Below are 19,860 nucleotides of genomic sequence, written 5' to 3' on the forward strand. Positions count from 1 at the left end.
TATTGAAATGTTGAAAGATTTATTGTAAGATATTGAAAAGGGGAGAAGTTCTGTTTTTATTGCATATATCGACGTTTCAGCCGGAATAGAGATGTTTTCGTGTACATCTTCCGTCGGTAATATAAACGGAAAATCAGGAACATTTTAGTTAATTCTAATGAAAACACATTGGTTTTATCATTTGTATTGGAAACAACATTGTCATATGTCTTTTCTTGGATCTAAATAATCCGAAACCTCGCTCTATGTTTTGAAGTTAAAATCCTTAAATATGGTAAAATAGTGACTTTTTTGACGTTTTTTATGTAGTTTGATAATACGTAAATATATTCAATTTTACCAATATTTCGATACTATTTCATGTAGTATCACGATATGTGATTTGGCTTTCAAATCTCAGAATTTCGCATAATATTGCATTTTAAGCAAGTTTTCTTGCATTTTGTTTCGTACGAAAAATCATCGAATTTAGCAATATTTTGACGTTTATCATCCCCTTTTCCTCTGTGTGATTTAAACAAAATATAATCGAATTAGGCAATATTTTACCGTTTTTCCACGTTTTTGTGAATTTTCAGTTTATGGGTTTTCATTATATATACGATAAAAATGATGCAAACACATAATTGATTAGATAATAACCTTAAATACTTCATTTTCAACTATCTATTTGTTTCTCGTTAAAATACTGAGTAAGATATTGAAAAGGGGAGAAGTTCGGTTTTTATTGCATATATCGACGTTTCAGCCGGATTAGAGCTGTTTTACGTGTCTTTACTTCCATCGGTAATATAAACGAAAAATCAACAACATTTTAGTTCATTCTAATGAAAACACATTGTTTTTTATCATTTGTATTGGAAACAACATTGTCATATGTCTTTTCTTGGATCTAAATAATACGAAACCTCGCTCTATGATTTGAAGTTAAAATCCTCAAATATTCTAAAATAGTGACTTTTTTCACGTTTCTCATGTAGTTTGATAATACGTAAATATATTCATTTTTACCAATATTTCGACACTATTTCATGTAGTATCACGATATGTGATTTGGCTTTCAAAATCAACAACATTTTAGTTCATTCTAATGAAAACACATTGTTTTTTATCATTTGTATTGGAAACAACAGTGTCATATGTCTTTTCTTGGATCTAAATAATACGAAACCTCGCTCTATGATTTGAAGTTAAAATCCTCAAATATGGTAAAATAGTGACTTTTTTCAGGTTTTCATGTAGTTTGATAATACGTAAATATATTCATTTTTACCAATATTTCGACACTATTTCATGTAGTATCACGATATGTGATTTGGCTTTCAAATCTCAGAATTTCGCCTAATATTGCATTTTAAGCAAGTTTTCTTGCATTTTGTTTCGTACGAAAAATCATCGAATTTAGCAATATTTTGACGTTTATCATCCCCCTTTTCCTTCATATGATTTAAACAAAATATCATCGAATAAGGCAATATTTTGCAGTTTTTCCACGTTTTTGTGAATTTTCAGTCTATGGGTATTAATTCATTATATATACGATAAAAGTGATGCAAACACATAATTGATTGGATAATAGCCTTAAATACTTCATTTTCATTCATCTATTTGTTTCTCGTTAAAATACTGAGTAAGATATTGAAAAGGGGAGAAGTTCGGTTTTTATTGCATATATCGACGTTTCAGCCGGATTAGAGCGGTTTTACGTGTACATCTTCCATCGGTAATATAAACGGAAAATCAACAACATTTTAGTTAATTCTAATGAAAACACATTGATTTTTATCATTTGTATTGGAAACAACATTGTCATATGTCTTTTCTTGGATCTAAATAATACGAAACCTCGCTCTATGATTTGAAGTTAAAATCCTCAAATATGGTAAAATAGTGATTTTTTTCACGTTTTTCATGTAGTTTGATAATACGTAAATATATTAATTTTTACCAATATTTCGATACTATTTCATGTAGTATCACGATATGTGATTTGGCCTTCAAATCTCAGAATGTCGCATAATATTGCATTTTAAGCAAGTTTTCTTGCATTTTGTTTCGTACTAAAAATCATCGAATTTAGCAATATTTTGACGTTTACCATCCCCTTTTCCTCTGTGTGATATAAACAAAATATCATCGAATTAGGCAATATTTTGCCGTTTTTCCTTATTTTTGTGAATTTTCAGTCTATGGTATATTCATTATATATATGATAAAAATGATGCAAACACATATTTTTATTAGATAATAACCTTAAATACTTTATTTTCAATCATCTATTTGTTTCTCGTTAAAATATTGAAATGTTGAAAGATTTATTGTAAGATATTGAAAAGGGGAGAAGTTCTGTTTTTATTGCATATATCGACGTTTCAGCCGGAATAGAGATGTTTTCGTGTACATCTTCCGTCGGTAATATAAACGGAAAATCAGGAACATTTTAGTTAATTCTAATGAAAACACATTGGTTTTATCATTTGTATTGGAAACAACATTGTCATATGTCTTTTCTTGGATCTAAATAATCCGAAACCTCGCTCTATGTTTTGAAGTTAAAATCCTTAAATATGGTAAAATAGTGACGTTTTTGACGTTTTTTATGTAGTTTGATAATACGTAAATATATTCAATTTTACCAATATTTCGATACTATTTCATGTAGTATCACGATATGTGATTTGGCTTTCAAATCTCAGAATTTCGCATAATATTGCATTTTAAGCAAGTTTTCTTGCATTTTGTTTCGTACGAAAAATCATCGAATTTAGCAATATTTTGACGTTTATCATCCCCTTTTCCTCTGTGTGATTTAAACAAAATATAATCGAATTAGGCAATATTTTACCGTTTTTCCACGTTTTTGTGAATTTTCAGTTTATGGGTTTTCATTATATATACGATAAAAATGATGCAAACACATAATTGATTAGATAATAACCTTAAATACTTCATTTTCAACCATCTATTTGTTTCTCGTTAAAATACTGAGTAAGATATTGAAAAGGGGAGAAGTTCGGTTTTTATTGCATATATCGACGTTTCAGCCGGATTAGAGCTGTTTTACGTGTCTTTACTTCCATCGGTAATATAAACGAAAAATCAACAACATTTTAGTTCATTCTAATGAAAACACATTGTTTTTTATCATTTGTATTGGAAACAACATTGTCATATGTCTTTTCTTGGATCTAAATAATACGAAACCTCGCTCTATGATTTGAAGTTAAAATCCTCAAATATTCTAAAATAGTGACTTTTTTCACGTTTCTCATGTAGTTTGATAATACGTAAATATATTCATTTTTACCAATATTTCGACACTATTTCATGTAGTATCACGATATGTGATTTGGCTTTCAAAATCAACAACATTTTAGTTCATTCTAATGAAAACACATTGTTTTTTATCATTTGTATTGGAAACAACAGTGTCATATGTCTTTTCTTGGATCTAAATAATACGAAACCTCGCTCTATGATTTGAAGTTAAAATCCTCAAATATGGTAAAATAGTGACTTTTTTCAGGTTTTCATGTAGTTTGATAATACGTAAATATATTCATTTTTACCAATATTTCGACACTATTTCATGTAGTATCACGATATGTGATTTGGCTTTCAAATCTCAGAATTTCGCCTAATATTGCATTTTAAGCAAGTTTTCTTGCATTTTGTTTCGTACGAAAAATCATCGAATTTAGCAATATTTTGACGTTTATCATCCCCCTTTTCCTTCATATGATTTAAACAAAATATCATCGAATAAGGCAATATTTTGCAGTTTTTCCACGTTTTTGTGAATTTTCAGTCTATGGGTATTAATTCATTATATATACGATAAAAGTGATGCAAACACATAATTGATTGGATAATAGCCTTAAATACTTCATTTTCATTCATCTATTTGTTTCTCGTTAAAATACTGAGTAAGATATTGAAAAGGGGAGAAGTTCGGTTTTTATTGCATATATCGACGTTTCAGCCGGATTAGAGCGGTTTTACGTGTACATCTTCCATCGGTAATATAAACGGAAAATCAACAACATTTTAGTTAATTCTAATGAAAACACATTGATTTTTATCATTTGTATTGGAAACAACATTGTCATATGTCTTTTCTTGGATCTAAATAATACGAAACCTCGCTCTATGATTTGAAGTTAAAATCCTCAAATATGGTAAAATAGTGATTTTTTTCACGTTTTTCATGTAGTTTGATAATACGTAAATATATTAATTTTTACCAATATTTCGATACTATTTCATGTAGTATCACGATATGTGATTTGGCCTTCAAATCTCAGAATGTCGCATAATATTGCATTTTAAGCAAGTTTTCTTGCATTTTGTTTCGTACTAAAAATCATCGAATTTAGCAATATTTTGACGTTTACCATCCCCTTTTCCTCTGTGTGATATAAACAAAATATCATCGAATTAGGCAATATTTTGCCGTTTTTCCTTATTTTTGTGAATTTTCAGTCTATGGTATATTCATTATATATATGATAAAAATGATGCAAACACATATTTTTATTAGATAATAACCTTAAATACTTTATTTTCAATCATCTATTTGTTTCTCGTTAAAATATTGAAATGTTGAAAGATTTATTGTAAGATATTGAAAAGGGGAGAAGTTCTGTTTTTATTGCATATATCGACGTTTCAGCCGGAATAGAGATGTTTTCGTGTACATCTTCCGTCGGTAATATAAACGGAAAATCAGGAACATTTTAGTTAATTCTAATGAAAACACATTGGTTTTATCATTTGTATTGGAAACAACATTGTCATATGTCTTTTCTTGGATCTAAATAATCCGAAACCTCGCTCTATGTTTTGAAGTTAAAATCCTTAAATATGGTAAAATAGTGACGTTTTTGACGTTTTTTATGTAGTTTGATAATACGTAAATATATTCAATTTTACCAATATTTCGATACTATTTCATGTAGTATCACGATATGTGATTTGGCTTTCAAATCTCAGAATTTCGCATAATATTGCATTTTAAGCAAGTTTTCTTGCATTTTGTTTCGTACGAAAAATCATCGAATTTAGCAATATTTTGACGTTTATCATCCCCTTTTCCTCTGTGTGATTTAAACAAAATATAATCGAATTAGGCAATATTTTACCGTTTTTCCACGTTTTTGTGAATTTTCAGTTTATGGGTTTTCATTATATATACGATAAAAATGATGCAAACACATAATTGATTAGATAATAACCTTAAATACTTCATTTTCAACCATCTATTTGTTTCTCGTTAAAATACTGAGTAAGATATTGAAAAGGGGAGAAGTTCGGTTTTTATTGCATATATCGACGTTTCAGCCGGATTAGAGCTGTTTTACGTGTCTTTACTTCCATCGGTAATATAAACGAAAAATCAACAACATTTTAGTTCATTCTAATGAAAACACATTGTTTTTTATCATTTGTATTGGAAACAACATTGTCATATGTCTTTTTTTGGATCTAAATAATACGAAACCTCGCTCTATGATTTGAAGTTAAAATCCTCAAATATTCTAAAATAGTGACTTTTTTCACGTTTCTCATGTAGTTTGATAATACGTAAATATATTCATTTTTACCAATATTTCGACACTATTTCATGTAGTATCACGATATGTGATTTGGCTTTCAAAATCAACAACATTTTAGTTCATTCTAATGAAAACACATTGTTTTTTATCATTTGTATTGGAAACAACAGTGTCATATGTCTTTTCTTGGATCTAAATAATACGAAACCTCGCTCTATGATTTGAAGTTAAAATCCTCAAATATGGTAAAATAGTGACTTTTTTCACGTTTTTCATGTAGTTTGATAATACGTAAATATATTAATTTTTACCAATATTTCGACACTATTTCATGTAGTATCACGATATGTGATTTGGCTTTCAAATCTCAGAATTTCGCCTAATATTGCATTTTAAGCAAGTTTTCTTGCATTTTGTTTCGTACGAAAAATCATCGAATTTAGCAATATTTTGACGTTTATCATCCCCCTTTTCCTTCATATGATTTAAACAAAATATCATCGAATAAGGCAATATTTTGCAGTTTTTCCACGTTTTTGTGAATTTTCAGTCTATGGGTATTAATTCATTATATATACGATAAAAGTGATGCAAACACATAATTGATTGGATAATAGCCTTAAATACTTCATTTTCATTCATCTATTTGTTTCTCGTTAAAATACTGAGTAAGATATTGAAAAGGGGAGAAGTTCGGTTTTTATTGCATATATCGACGTTTCAGCCGGATTAGAGCGGTTTTACGTGTACATCTTCCATCGGTAATATAAACGGAAAATCAACAACATTTTAGTTAATTCTAATGAAAACACATTGTTTTTTATCATTTGTATTGGAAACAACATTGTCATATGTCTTTTCTTGGATCTAAATAATACGAAACCTCGCTCTATGATTTGAAGTTAAAATCCTCAAATATGGTAAAATAGTGATTTTTTTCACGTTTTTCATGTAGTTTGATAATACGTAAATATATTAATTTTTACCAATATTTCGATACTATTTCATGTAGTATCACGATATGTGATTTGGCCTTCAAATCTCAGAATGTCGCATAATATTGCAATTTAAGCAAGTTTTCTTGCATTTTGTTTCGTACTAAAAATCATCGAATTTAGCAATATTTTGACGTTTACCATCCCCTTTTCCTCTGTGTGATATAAACAAAATATCATCGAATTAGGCAATATTTTGCCGTTTTTCCTTATTTTTGTGAATTTTCAGTCTATGGTATATTCATTATATATATGATAAAAATGATGCAAACACATATTTTTATTAGATAATAACCTTAAATACTTTATTTTCAATCATCTATTTGTTTCTCGTTAAAATATTGAAATGTTGAAAGATTTATTGTAAGATATTGAAAAGGGGAGAAGTTCTGTTTTTATTGCATATATCGACGTTTCAGCCGGAATAGAGATGTTTTCGTGTACATCTTCCGTCGGTAATATAAACGGAAAATCAGGAACATTTTAGTTAATTCTAATGAAAACACATTGGTTTTATCATTTGTATTGGAAACAACATTGTCATATGTCTTTTCTTGGATCTAAATAATCCGAAACCTCGCTCTATGTTTTGAAGTTAAAATCCTTAAATATGGTAAAATAGTGACGTTTTTGACGTTTTTTATGTAGTTTGATAATACGTAAATATATTCAATTTTACCAATATTTCGATACTATTTCATCTAGTATCACGATATGTGATTTGGCTTTCAAATCTCAGAATTTCGCATAATATTGCATTTTAAGCAAGTTTTCTTGCATTTTGTTTCGTACGAAAAATCATCGAATTTAGCAATATTTTGACGTTTATCATCCCCTTTTCCTCTGTGTGATTTAAACAAAATATAATCGAATTAGGCAATATTTTACCGTTTTTCCACGTTTTTGTGAATTTTCAGTTTATGGGTTTTCATTATATATACGATAAAAATGATGCAAACACATAATTGATTAGATAATAACCTTAAATACTTCATTTTCAACCATCTATTTGTTTCTCGTTAAAATACTGAGTAAGATATTGAAAAGGGGAGAAGTTCGGTTTTTATTGCATATATCGACGTTTCAGCCGGATTAGAGCTGTTTTACGTGTCTTTACTTCCATCGGTAATATAAACGAAAAATCAACAACATTTTAGTTCATTCTAATGAAAACACATTGTTTTTTATCATTTGTATTGGAAACAACATTGTCATATGTCTTTTTTTGGATCTAAATAATACGAAACCTCGCTCTATGATTTGAAGTTAAAATCCTCAAATATTCTAAAATAGTGACTTTTTTCACGTTTCTCATGTAGTTTGATAATACGTAAATATATTCATTTTTACCAATATTTCGACACTATTTCATGTAGTATCACGATATGTGATTTGGCTTTCAAAATCAACAACATTTTAGTTCATTCTAATGAAAACACATTGTTTTTTATCATTTGTATTGGAAACAACAGTGTCATATGTCTTTTCTTGGATCTAAATAATACGAAACCTCGCTCTATGATTTGAAGTTAAAATCCTCAAATATGGTAAAATAGTGACTTTTTTCACGTTTTTCATGTAGTTTGATAATACGTAAATATATTAATTTTTACCAATATTTCGACACTATTTCATGTAGTATCACGATATGTGATTTGGCTTTCAAATCTCAGAATTTCGCCTAATATTGCATTTTAAGCAAGTTTTCTTGCATTTTGTTTCGTACGAAAAATCATCGAATTTAGCAATATTTTGACGTTTATCATCCCCCTTTTCCTTCATATGATTTAAACAAAATATCATCGAATAAGGCAATATTTTGCAGTTTTTCCACGTTTTTGTGAATTTTCAGTCTATGGGTATTAATTCATTATATATACGATAAAAGTGATGCAAACACATAATTGATTGGATAATAGCCTTAAATACTTCATTTTCATTCATCTATTTGTTTCTCGTTAAAATACTGAGTAAGATATTGAAAAGGGGAGAAGTTCGGTTTTTATTGCATATATCGACGTTTCAGCCGGATTAGAGCGGTTTTACGTGTACATCTTCCATCGGTAATATAAACGGAAAATCAACAACATTTTAGTTAATTCTAATGAAAACACATTGTTTTTTATCATTTGTATTGGAAACAACATTGTCATATGTCTTTTCTTGGATCTAAATAATACGAAACCTCGCTCTATGATTTGAAGTTAAAATCCTCAAATATGGTAAAATAGTGATTTTTTTCACGTTTTTCATGTAGTTTGATAATACGTAAATATATTAATTTTTACCAATATTTCGATACTATTTCATGTAGTATCACGATATGTGATTTGGCCTTCAAATCTCAGAATGTCGCATAATATTGCATTTTAAGCAAGTTTTCTTGCATTTTGTTTCGTACTAAAAATCATCGAATTTAGCAATATTTTGACGTTTACCATCCCCTTTTCCTCTGTGTGATATAAACAAAATATCATCGAATTAGGCAATATTTTGCCGTTTTTCCTTATTTTTGTGAATTTTCAGTCTATGGTATATTCATTATATATATGATAAAAATGATGCAAACACATATTTTTATTAGATAATAACCTTAAATACTTTATTTTCAATCATCTATTTGTTTCTCGTTAAAATATTGAAATGTTGAAAGTTTTATTGTAAGATATTGAAAAGGGGAGAAGTTCTGTTTTTATTGCATATATCGACGTTTCAGCCGGAATAGAGATGTTTTCGTGTACATCTTCCGTCGGTAATATAAACGGAAAATCAGGAACATTTTAGTTAATTCTAATGAAAACACATTGGTTTTATCATTTGTATTGGAAACAACATTGTCATATGTCTTTTCTTGGATCTAAATAATCCGAAACCTCGCTCTATGTTTTGAAGTTAAAATCCTTAAATATGGTAAAATAGTGACTTTTTCGACGTTTTTTATGTAGTTTGATAATACGTAAATATATTCAATTTTACCAATATTTCGATACTATTTCATCTAGTATCACGATATGTGATTTGGCTTTCAAATCTCAGAATTTCGCATAATATTGCATTTTAAGCAAGTTTTCTTGCATTTTGTTTCGTACGAAAAATCATCGAATTTAGCAATATTTTGACGTTTATCATCCCCTTTTCCTCTGTGTGATTTAAACAAAATATAATCGAATTAGGCAATATTTTACCGTTTTTCCACGTTTTTGTGAATTTTCAGTTTATGGGTTTTCATTATATATACGATAAAAATGATGCAAACACATAATTGATTAGATAATAACCTTAAATACTTCATTTTCAACCATCTATTTGTTTCTCGTTAAAATACTGAGTAAGATATTGAAAAGGGGAGAAGTTCGGTTTTTATTGCATATATCGACGTTTCAGCCGGATTAGAGCTGTTTTACGTGTCTTTACTTCCATCGGTAATATAAACGAAAAATCAACAACATTTTAGTTCATTCTAATGAAAACACATTGTTTTTTATCATTTGTATTGGAAACAACATTGTCATATGTCTTTTCTTGGATCTAAATAATACGAAACCTCGCTCTATGATTTGAAGTTAAAATCCTCAAATATTCTAAAATAGTGACTTTTTTCACGGTTCTCATGTAGTTTGATAATACGTAAATATATTCATTTTTACCAATATTTCGACACTATTTCATGTAGTATCACGATATGTGATTTGGCTTTCAAAATCAACAACATTTTAGTTCATTCTAATGAAAACACATTGTTTTTTATCATTTGTATTGGAAACAACATTGTCATATGTCTTTTCTTGGATCTAAATAATACGAAACCTCGCTCTATGATTTGAAGTTAAAATCCTCAAATATGGTAAAATAGTGACTTTTTTCACGTTTTTCATGTAGTTTGATAATACGTAAATATATTCATTTTTACCAATATTTCGACACTATTTCATGTAGTATCACGATATGTGATTTGGCTTTCAAATCTCAGAATTTCGCCTAATATTGCGTTTTAAGCAAGTTTTCTTGCATTTTGTTTCGTACAAAAAATCATCGAATTTAGCAATATTTTGACGTTTATCATCCCCCTTTTCCTTCATATGATTTAAACAAAATATCATCGAATTAGGCAATATTTTGCAGTTTTTCCACGTTTTTGTGAATTTTCAGTCTATGGGTATTAATTCATTATATATACGATAAAAATGATGCAAACACATAATTGATTGGATAATAGCCTTAAATACATCATTTTCAATCATCTATTTGTTTCTCGTTAAAATACTGAGTAAGATATTGAAAAGGGGAGAAGTTCGGTTTTTATTGCATATATCGACGTTTCAGCCGGATTAGAGCGGTTTTACGTGTACATCTTCCATCGGTAATATAAACGGAAAATCAACAACATTTTAGTTAATTCTAATGAAAACACATTGTTTTTTATCATTTGTATTGGAAACAACATTGTCATATGTCTTTTCTTGGATCTAAATAATACGAAACCTCGCTCTATGATTTGAAGTTAAAATCCTCAATTATGGTAAAATAGTGACTTTTTTCACGTTTTTCATGTAGTTTGATAATACGTAAATATATTAATTTTTACCAATATTTCGATACTATTTCATGTAGTATCACGATATGTGATTTGGCCTTCAAATCTCAGAATGTCGCATAATATTGCATTTTAAGCAAGTTTTCTTGCATTTTTTTTGGTACTAAAAATCATCGAATTTAGCAATATTTTGACGTTTACCATCCCCTTTTCCTCTGTGTGATTTAAACAAAATATCATCGAATTAGGCAATATTTTGCCGTTTTTCCTTATTTTTGTGAATTTTCAGTCTATGGTATATTCATTATATATATGATAAAAATGATGCAAACACATAATTTATTAGATAATAACCTTAAATACTTCATTTTCAATCATCTATTTGTTTCTCGTTAAAATATTGAAATGTTGAAAGATTTATTGTAAGATATTGAAAAGGGGAGAAGTTCTGTTTTTATTGCATATATCGACGTTTCAGCCGGAATAGAGATGTTTTCGTGTACATCTTCCGTCGGTAATATAAACGGAAAATCAGGAACATTTTAGTTAATTCTAATGAAAACACATTGGTTTTATCATTTGTATTGGAAACAACATTGTCATATGTCTTTTCTTGGATCTAAATAATCCGAAACCTCGCTCTATGTTTTGAAGTTAAAATCCTTAAATATGGTAAAATAGTGACTTTTTTGACGTTTTTTATGTAGTTTGATAATACGTAAATATATTCAATTTTACCAATATTTCGATACTATTTCATCTAGTATCACGATATGTGATTTGGCTTTCAAATCTCAGAATTTCGCATAATATTGCATTTTAAGCAAGTTTTCTTGCATTTTGTTTCGTACGAAAAATCATCGAATTTAGCAATATTTTGACGTTTATCATCCCCTTTTCCTCTGTGTGATTTAAACAAAATATAATCGAATTAGGCAATATTTTACCGTTTTTCCACGTTTTTGTGAATTTTCAGTTTATGGGTTTTCATTATATATACGATAAAAATGATGCAAACACATAATTGATTAGATAATAACCTTAAATACTTCATTTTCAACCATCTATTTGTTTCTCGTTAAAATACTGAGTAAGATATTGAAAAGGGGAGAAGTTCGGTTTTTATTGCATATATCGACGTTTCAGCCGGATTAGAGCTGTTTTACGTGTCTTTACTTCCATCGGTAATATAAACGAAAAATCAACAACATTTTAGTTCATTCTAATGAAAACACATTGTTTTTTATCATTTGTATTGGAAACAACATTGTCATATGTCTTTTCTTGGATCTAAATAATACGAAACCTCGCTCTATGATTTGCAGTTAAAATCCTCATATCTGAAAAAATAGTGACTTTTTCACGTTAATCATGTAGTTTGATATTACGTAAATATATTCATTTTTACCAATATTTCGATACAATTTCATGTAGTATCACGATATGTGATTTGGCCTTCAAATCTCAGAATGTCGCATAATATTGAATTTTAGTCAAGTTTTCTTGCATTTTGTTTCGTAAGAAAAATCATCGAATTTAGCAATATTTTGACGTTTATCATCCCCTTTTCCTCTGTGTGATTTAAACAAAAAATAATCGAATTAGGCAATATTTTGCCTTTTTCCACGTTTTTGTGAATTTTCAGTTTATGGGTTTTCATTATATATACGATAAAAATGATGCAAACACAAAATTTATTAGATAATAACCTTAAATACTTCATTTTCAATCATCTATTTGTTTCTCGTTAAAATATTGAAATATTGAAAGATTAATTGTAAAATATTGAAAAGGGGAGAGGTTCTGTTTTTATTGCATATATCGACGTTTCAGCCGGAATAGAGATGTTTTCGTGTACATCTTCCGTCGGTAATAGAAACGGAAAATCAGGAACATTTTATTTAATTCTAATGAAAACACATTGGTTTTATCATTTGTATTGGAAACAACATTGTCATATGTCTTTTCTTGGATCTAAATAATCCGAAACCTCGCTCTATGTTTTGAAGTTAAAATCCTTAAATATGGTAAAATAGTGACTTTTTTGACGTTTTTCATGTAGTTTGATAATACGTAAATATATTCATTTTTACCAATATTTCGATACTATTTCATGTAGTATCACGATATGTGATTTGGCTTTCAAATCTCAGAATTTCGCATAATATTGCATTTTAAGCAAGTTTTCTTGCATTTTGTTTCGTACGAAAAATCATCGAATTTAGCAATATTTTGACGTTTATCATCCCCTTTTCCTCTGTGAGATTTAAACAAAATATAATCGAATTAGGCAATATTTTGCCGTTTTTCCTTATTTTTGTGAATTTTCAGTCTATGGTATATTCATTATATATATGATAAAAATGATGCAAACACATAATTTATTAGATAATAACCTTAAATACTTTATTTTTAATCATCTATTTGTTTATCGTTAAAATATTGAAATGTTGAAAGATTTATTGTAAGATATTGAAAAGGGGAGAAGTTCTGTTTTTATTGCATATATCGACGTTTCATCCGGAATAGAGATGTTTTCGTGTACATCTTCCATCGGTAATATAAACGGAAAATCGGGAATATTTTAGTTAATTCTAATGAAAAACATTAGTTTTATCATTTGTATTGGAAACAACATTGTCATATGTCTTTTCTTGGATCTAAATAATACGAAACCTCGCTCTATGATTTGAAGTTAAAATCCTCAAATATGGTAAAATAGTGACTTTTTTCACGTTTTTCATGTAGTTTGATAATACGTAAATATATTCATTTTTACCAATATTTCGACACTATTTCATGTAGTATCACGATATGTGATTTGGCTTTCAAGTCTCAGAATTTTGCATAATATTGCATTTTAAGCAAGTTTTCTTGCATTTTGTTTCGTACGAAAAATCATCGAATTTAGCAATATTTTGACGTTTATCATCCCCCTTTTCCATCATATGATTTAAACAAAATAACATCGAATTAGGCAATATTTTGCAGTTTTTCCACGTTTTTGTGAATTTTCAGTCTATGGGTATTAATTCATTATATATACGATAAAAATGATGCAAACACATAATTGATTAGATAATAACCTTAAATACTTCATTTTCAACCATCTATTTGTTTCTCGTTAAAATACTGAGTAAGATATTGAAAAGGGGAGAAGTTCGGTTTTTATTGCATATGTCGACGTTTCAGCCGGATTAGAGCGGTTTTACGTGTACACATCTTTCATCGGTAATATAAACGGAAAATCAACAACATTTTAGTTCATTCTAATGAAAACACATTGTTTTTTATAATTTGTATTGGAAACAACATTGTCATATGTCTTTTCTTGGATCTAAATAATACGAAACCTCGCTCTATGATTTGCAGTTAAAATCCTCATATCTGAAAAAATAGTGACTTTTTCACGTTAATCATGTAGTTTGATATTACGTAAATATATTCATTTTTACCAATATTTCGATACTATTTCATGTAGTATCACGATATGTGATTTGGCCTTCAAATCTCAGAATGTCGCATAATATTGAATTTTAGTAAAGTTTTCTTGCATTTTGTTTCGTAAGAAAAATCATCGAATTTAGCAATATTTTGACGTTTATCATCCCCTTTTCCTCTGTGTGATTTAAACAAAATATAATCGAATTAGGCAATATTTTGCCTTTTTCCACGTGTTTGTGAATTTTCAGTTTATGGGTTTTCATTATATATACGATAAAAATGATGCAAACACATAATTTATTAGATAATAACCTTAAATACTTTATTTTCAATCATCTATTTGTTTCTCGTTAAAATATTGAAATGTTGAAAGATTTATTGTAAGATATTGAAAAGGGGAGAAGTTCTGTTTTTATTGCATATATCGACGTTTCAGCCGGAATAGAGATGTTTTCGTGTACATCTTCCGTCGGTAATATAAACGGAAAATCAGGAACATTTTAGTTAATTCTAATGAAAACACATTGGTTTTATCATTTGTATTGGAAACAACATTGTCATATGTCTTTTCTTGGATCTAATTAATCCGAAACCTCGCTCTATGTTTTGAAGTTAAAATCCTTAAATATGGTAAAATAGTGACTTTTTTGACGTTTTTTATGTAGTTTGATAATACGTAAATATATTCAATTTTACCAATATTTCGATACTATTTCATGTAGTATCACGATATGTGATTTGGCTTTCAAATCTCAGAATTTCGCATAATATTGCATTTTAAGCAAGTTTTCTTGCATTTTGTTTCGTACGAAAAATCATCGAATTTAGCAATATTTTGACGTTTATCATCCCCTTTTCCTCTGTGTGATTTAAACAAAATATAATCGAATTAGGCAATATTTTACCGTTTTTCCACGTTTTTGTGAATTTTCAGTTTATGGGTTTTCATTATATATACGATAAAAATGATGCAAACACATAATTGATTAGATAATAACCTTAAATACTTCATTTTCAACCATCTATTTGTTTCTCGTTAAAATACTGAGTAAGATATTGAAAAGGGGAGAAGTTCGGTTTTTATTGCATATATCGACGTTTCAGCCGGATTAGAGCTGTTTTACGTGTCTTTACTTCCATCGGTAATATAAACGAAAAATCAACAACATTTTAGTTCATTCTAATGAAAACACATTGTTTTTTATCATTTGTATTGGAAACAACATTGTCATATGTCTTTTCTTGGATCTAAATAATACGAAACCTCGCTCTATGATTTGAAGTTAAAATCCTCAAATATTCTAAAATAGTGACTTTTTTCACGTTTCTCATGTAGTTTGATAATACGTAAATATATTCATTTTTACCAATATTTCGACACTATTTCATGTAGTATCACGATATGTGATTTGGCTTTCAAAATCAACAACATTTTAGTTCATTCTAATGAAGACACATTGTTTTTTATCATTTGTATTGGAAACAACAGTGTCATATGTCTTTTCTTGGATCTAAATAATACGAAACCTCGCTCTATGATTTGAAGTTAAAATCCTCAAATATGGTAAAATAGTGACTTTTTTCACGTTTTTCATGTAGTTTGATAATACGTAAATATATTCATTTTTACCAATATTTCGACACTATTTCATCTAGTATCACGATATGTGATTTGGCTTTCAAATCTCAGAATTTCGCCTAATATTGCATTTTAAGCAAGTTTTCTTGCATTTTGTTTCGTACGAAAAATCATCGAATTTAGCAATATTTTGACGTTTATCATCCCCCTTTTCCTTCATATGATTTAAACAAAATATCATCGAATAAGGCAATATTTTGCAGTTTTTCCACGTTTTTGTGAATTTTCAGTCTATGGGTATTAATTCATTATATATACGATAAAAGTGATGCAAACACATAATTGATTGGATAATAGCCTTAAATACTTCATTTTCATTCATCTATTTGTTTCTCGTTAAAATACTGAGTAAGATATTGAAAAGGGGAGAAGTTCGGTTTTTATTGCATATATCGACGTTTCAGCCGGATTAGAGCGGTTTTACGTGTACATCTTCCATCGGTAATATAAACGGAAAATCAACTACATTTTAGTTAATTCTAATGAAAACACATTGTTTTTTATCATTTGTATTGGAAACAACATTGTCATATGTCTTTTCTTGGATCTAAATAATACGAAACCTCGCTCTATGATTTGAAGTTAAAATCCTCAAATATGGTAAAATAGTGATTTTTTTCACGTTTTTCATGTAGTTTGATAATACGTAAATATATTAATTTTTACCAATATTTCGATACTATTTCATGTAGTATCACGATATGTGATTTGGCCTTCAAATCTCAGAATGTCGCATAATATTGCATTTTAAGCAAGTTTTCTTGCATTTTGTTTCGTACTAAAAATCATCGAATTTAGCAATATTTTGACGTTTACCATCCCCTTTTCCTCTGTGTGATATAAACAAAATATCATCGAATTAGGCAATATTTTGCCGTTTTTCCTTATTTTTGTGAATTTTCAGTCTATGGTATATTCATTATATATATGATAAAAATGATGCAAACACATATTTTTATTAGATAATAACCTTAAATACTTTATTTTCAATCATCTATTTGTTTCTCGTTAAAATATTGAAATGTTGAAAGATTTATTGTAAGATATTGAAAAGGGGAGAAGTTCTGTTTTTATTGCATATATCGACGTTTCAGCCGGAATAGAGATGTTTTCGTGTACATCTTCCGTCGGTAATATAAACGGAAAATCAGGAACATTTTAGTTAATTCTAATGAAAACACATTGGTTTTATCATTTGTATTGGAAACAACATTGTCATATGTCTTTTCTTGGATCTAAATAATCCGAAACCTCGCTCTATGTTTTGAAGTTAAAATCCTTAAATATGGTAAAATAGTGACTTTTTTGACGTTTTTTATGTAGTTTGATAATACGTAAATATATTCAATTTTACCAATATTTCGATACTATTTCATGTAGTATCACGATATGTGATTTGGCTTTCAAATCTCAGAATTTCGCATAATATTGCATTTTAAGCAAGTTTTCTTGCATTTTGTTTCGTACGAAAAATCATCGAATTTAGCAATATTTTGACGTTTATCATCCCCTTTTCCTCTGTGTGATTTAAACAAAATATAATCGAATTAGGCAATATTTTACCGTTTTTCCACGTTTTTGTGAATTTTCAGTTTATGGGTTTTCATTATATATATGATAAAAATGATGCAAACACATAATTGATTAGATAATAACCTTAAATACTTCATTTTCAACCATCTATTTGTTTCTCGTTAAAATACTGAGTAAGATATTGAAAAGGGGAGAAGTTCGGTTTTTATTGCATATATCGACGTTTCAGCCGGATTAGAGCTGTTTTACGTGTCTTTACTTCCATCGGTAATATAAACGAAAAATCAACAACATTTTAGTTCATTCTAATGAAAACACATTGTTTTTTATCATTTGTATTGGAAACAACATTGTCATATGTCTTTTCTTGGATCTAAATAATACGAAACCTCGCTCTATGATTTGAAGTTAAAATCCTCAAATATTCTAAAATAGTGACTTTTTTCACGTTTCTCATGTAGTTTGATAATACGTAAATATATTCATTTTTACCAATATTTCGACACTATTTCATGTAGTATCACGATATGTGATTTGGCTTTCAAAATCAACAACATTTTAGTTCATTCTAATGAAAACACATTGTTTTTTATCATTTGTATTGGAAACAACATTGTCATATGTCTTTTCTTGGATCTAAATAATACGAAACCTCGCTCTATGATTTGAAGTTAAAATCCTCAAATATGGTAAAATAGTGACTTTTTTCACGTTTTTCATGTAGTTTGATAATACGTAAATATATTCATTTTTACCAATATTTCGACACTATTTCATGTAGTATCACGATATGTGATTTGGCTTTCAAATCTCAGAATTTCGCCTAATATTGCGTTTTAAGCAAGTTTTCTTGCATTTTGTTTCGTACAAAAAATCATCGAATTTAGCAATATTTTGACGTTTATCATCCCCCTTTTCCTTCATGTGATTTAAACAAAATATCATCGAATTAGGCAATATTTTGCAGTTTTTCCACGTTTTTGTGAATTTTCAGTCTATGGGTATTAATTCATTATATATACGATAAAAATGATGCAAACACATAATTGATTGGATAATAGCCTTAAATACATCATTTTCAATCATCTATTTGTTTCTCGTTAAAATACTGAGTAAGATATTGAAAAGGGGAGAAGTTCGGTTTTTATTGCATATATCGACGTTTCAGCCGGATTAGAGCGGTTTTACGTGTACATCTTCCATCGGTAATATAAACGGAAAATCAACAACATTTTAGTTAATTCTAATGAAAACACATTGTTTTTTATCATTTGTATTGGAAACAACATTGTCATATGTCTTTTCTTGGATCTAAATAATACGAAACCTCGCTCTATGATTTGAAGTTAAAATCCTCAAATATGGTAAAATAGTGACTTTTTTCACGTTTTTCATGTAGTTTGATAATACGTAAATATATTAATTTTTACCAATATTTCGATACTATTTCATGTAGTATCACGATATGTGATTTGGCCTTCAAATCTCAGAATGTCGCATAATATTGCATTTTAAGCAAGTTTTCTTGCATTTTGTTTCGTACTAAAAATCATCGAATTTAGCAATATTTTGACGTTTACCATCCCCTTTTCCTCTGTGTGATTTAAACAAAATATCATCGAATTAGGCAATATTTTGCCGTTTTTCCTTATTTTTGTGAATTTTCAGTCTATGGTATATTCATTATATATATGATAAAAATGATGCAAACACATAATTTATTAGATAATAACCTTAAATACTTTATTTTCAATCATCTATTAGTTTCTCGTTAAAATATTGAAATGTTGAAAGATTTATTGTAAGATATTGAAAAGGGGAGAAGTTCGGTTTTTATTGCATATATCGACGTTTCATCCGGAATAGAGATGTTTTCGTGTACATCTTCCATCGGTAATATAAACGGAAAATCGGGAATATTTTAGTTAATTCTAATGAAAACACATTGGTTTTATCATTTGTATTGGAAACAACATTGTCATATGTCTTTTCTTGGATCTAAATAATCCGAAACCTCGCTCTATGTTTTGAAGTTAAAATCCTTAAATATGGTAAAATAGTGACTTTTTTGACGTTTTTTATGTAGTTTGATAATACGTAAATATATTCAATTTTACCAATATTTCGATACTATTTCATGTAGTATCACGATATGTGATT

Source organism: Procambarus clarkii, chromosome 62 (genome assembly GCF_040958095.1).
Source record: "Procambarus clarkii isolate CNS0578487 chromosome 62, FALCON_Pclarkii_2.0, whole genome shotgun sequence".
Classification (NCBI taxonomy): domain Eukaryota; kingdom Metazoa; phylum Arthropoda; class Malacostraca; order Decapoda; family Cambaridae; genus Procambarus; species Procambarus clarkii.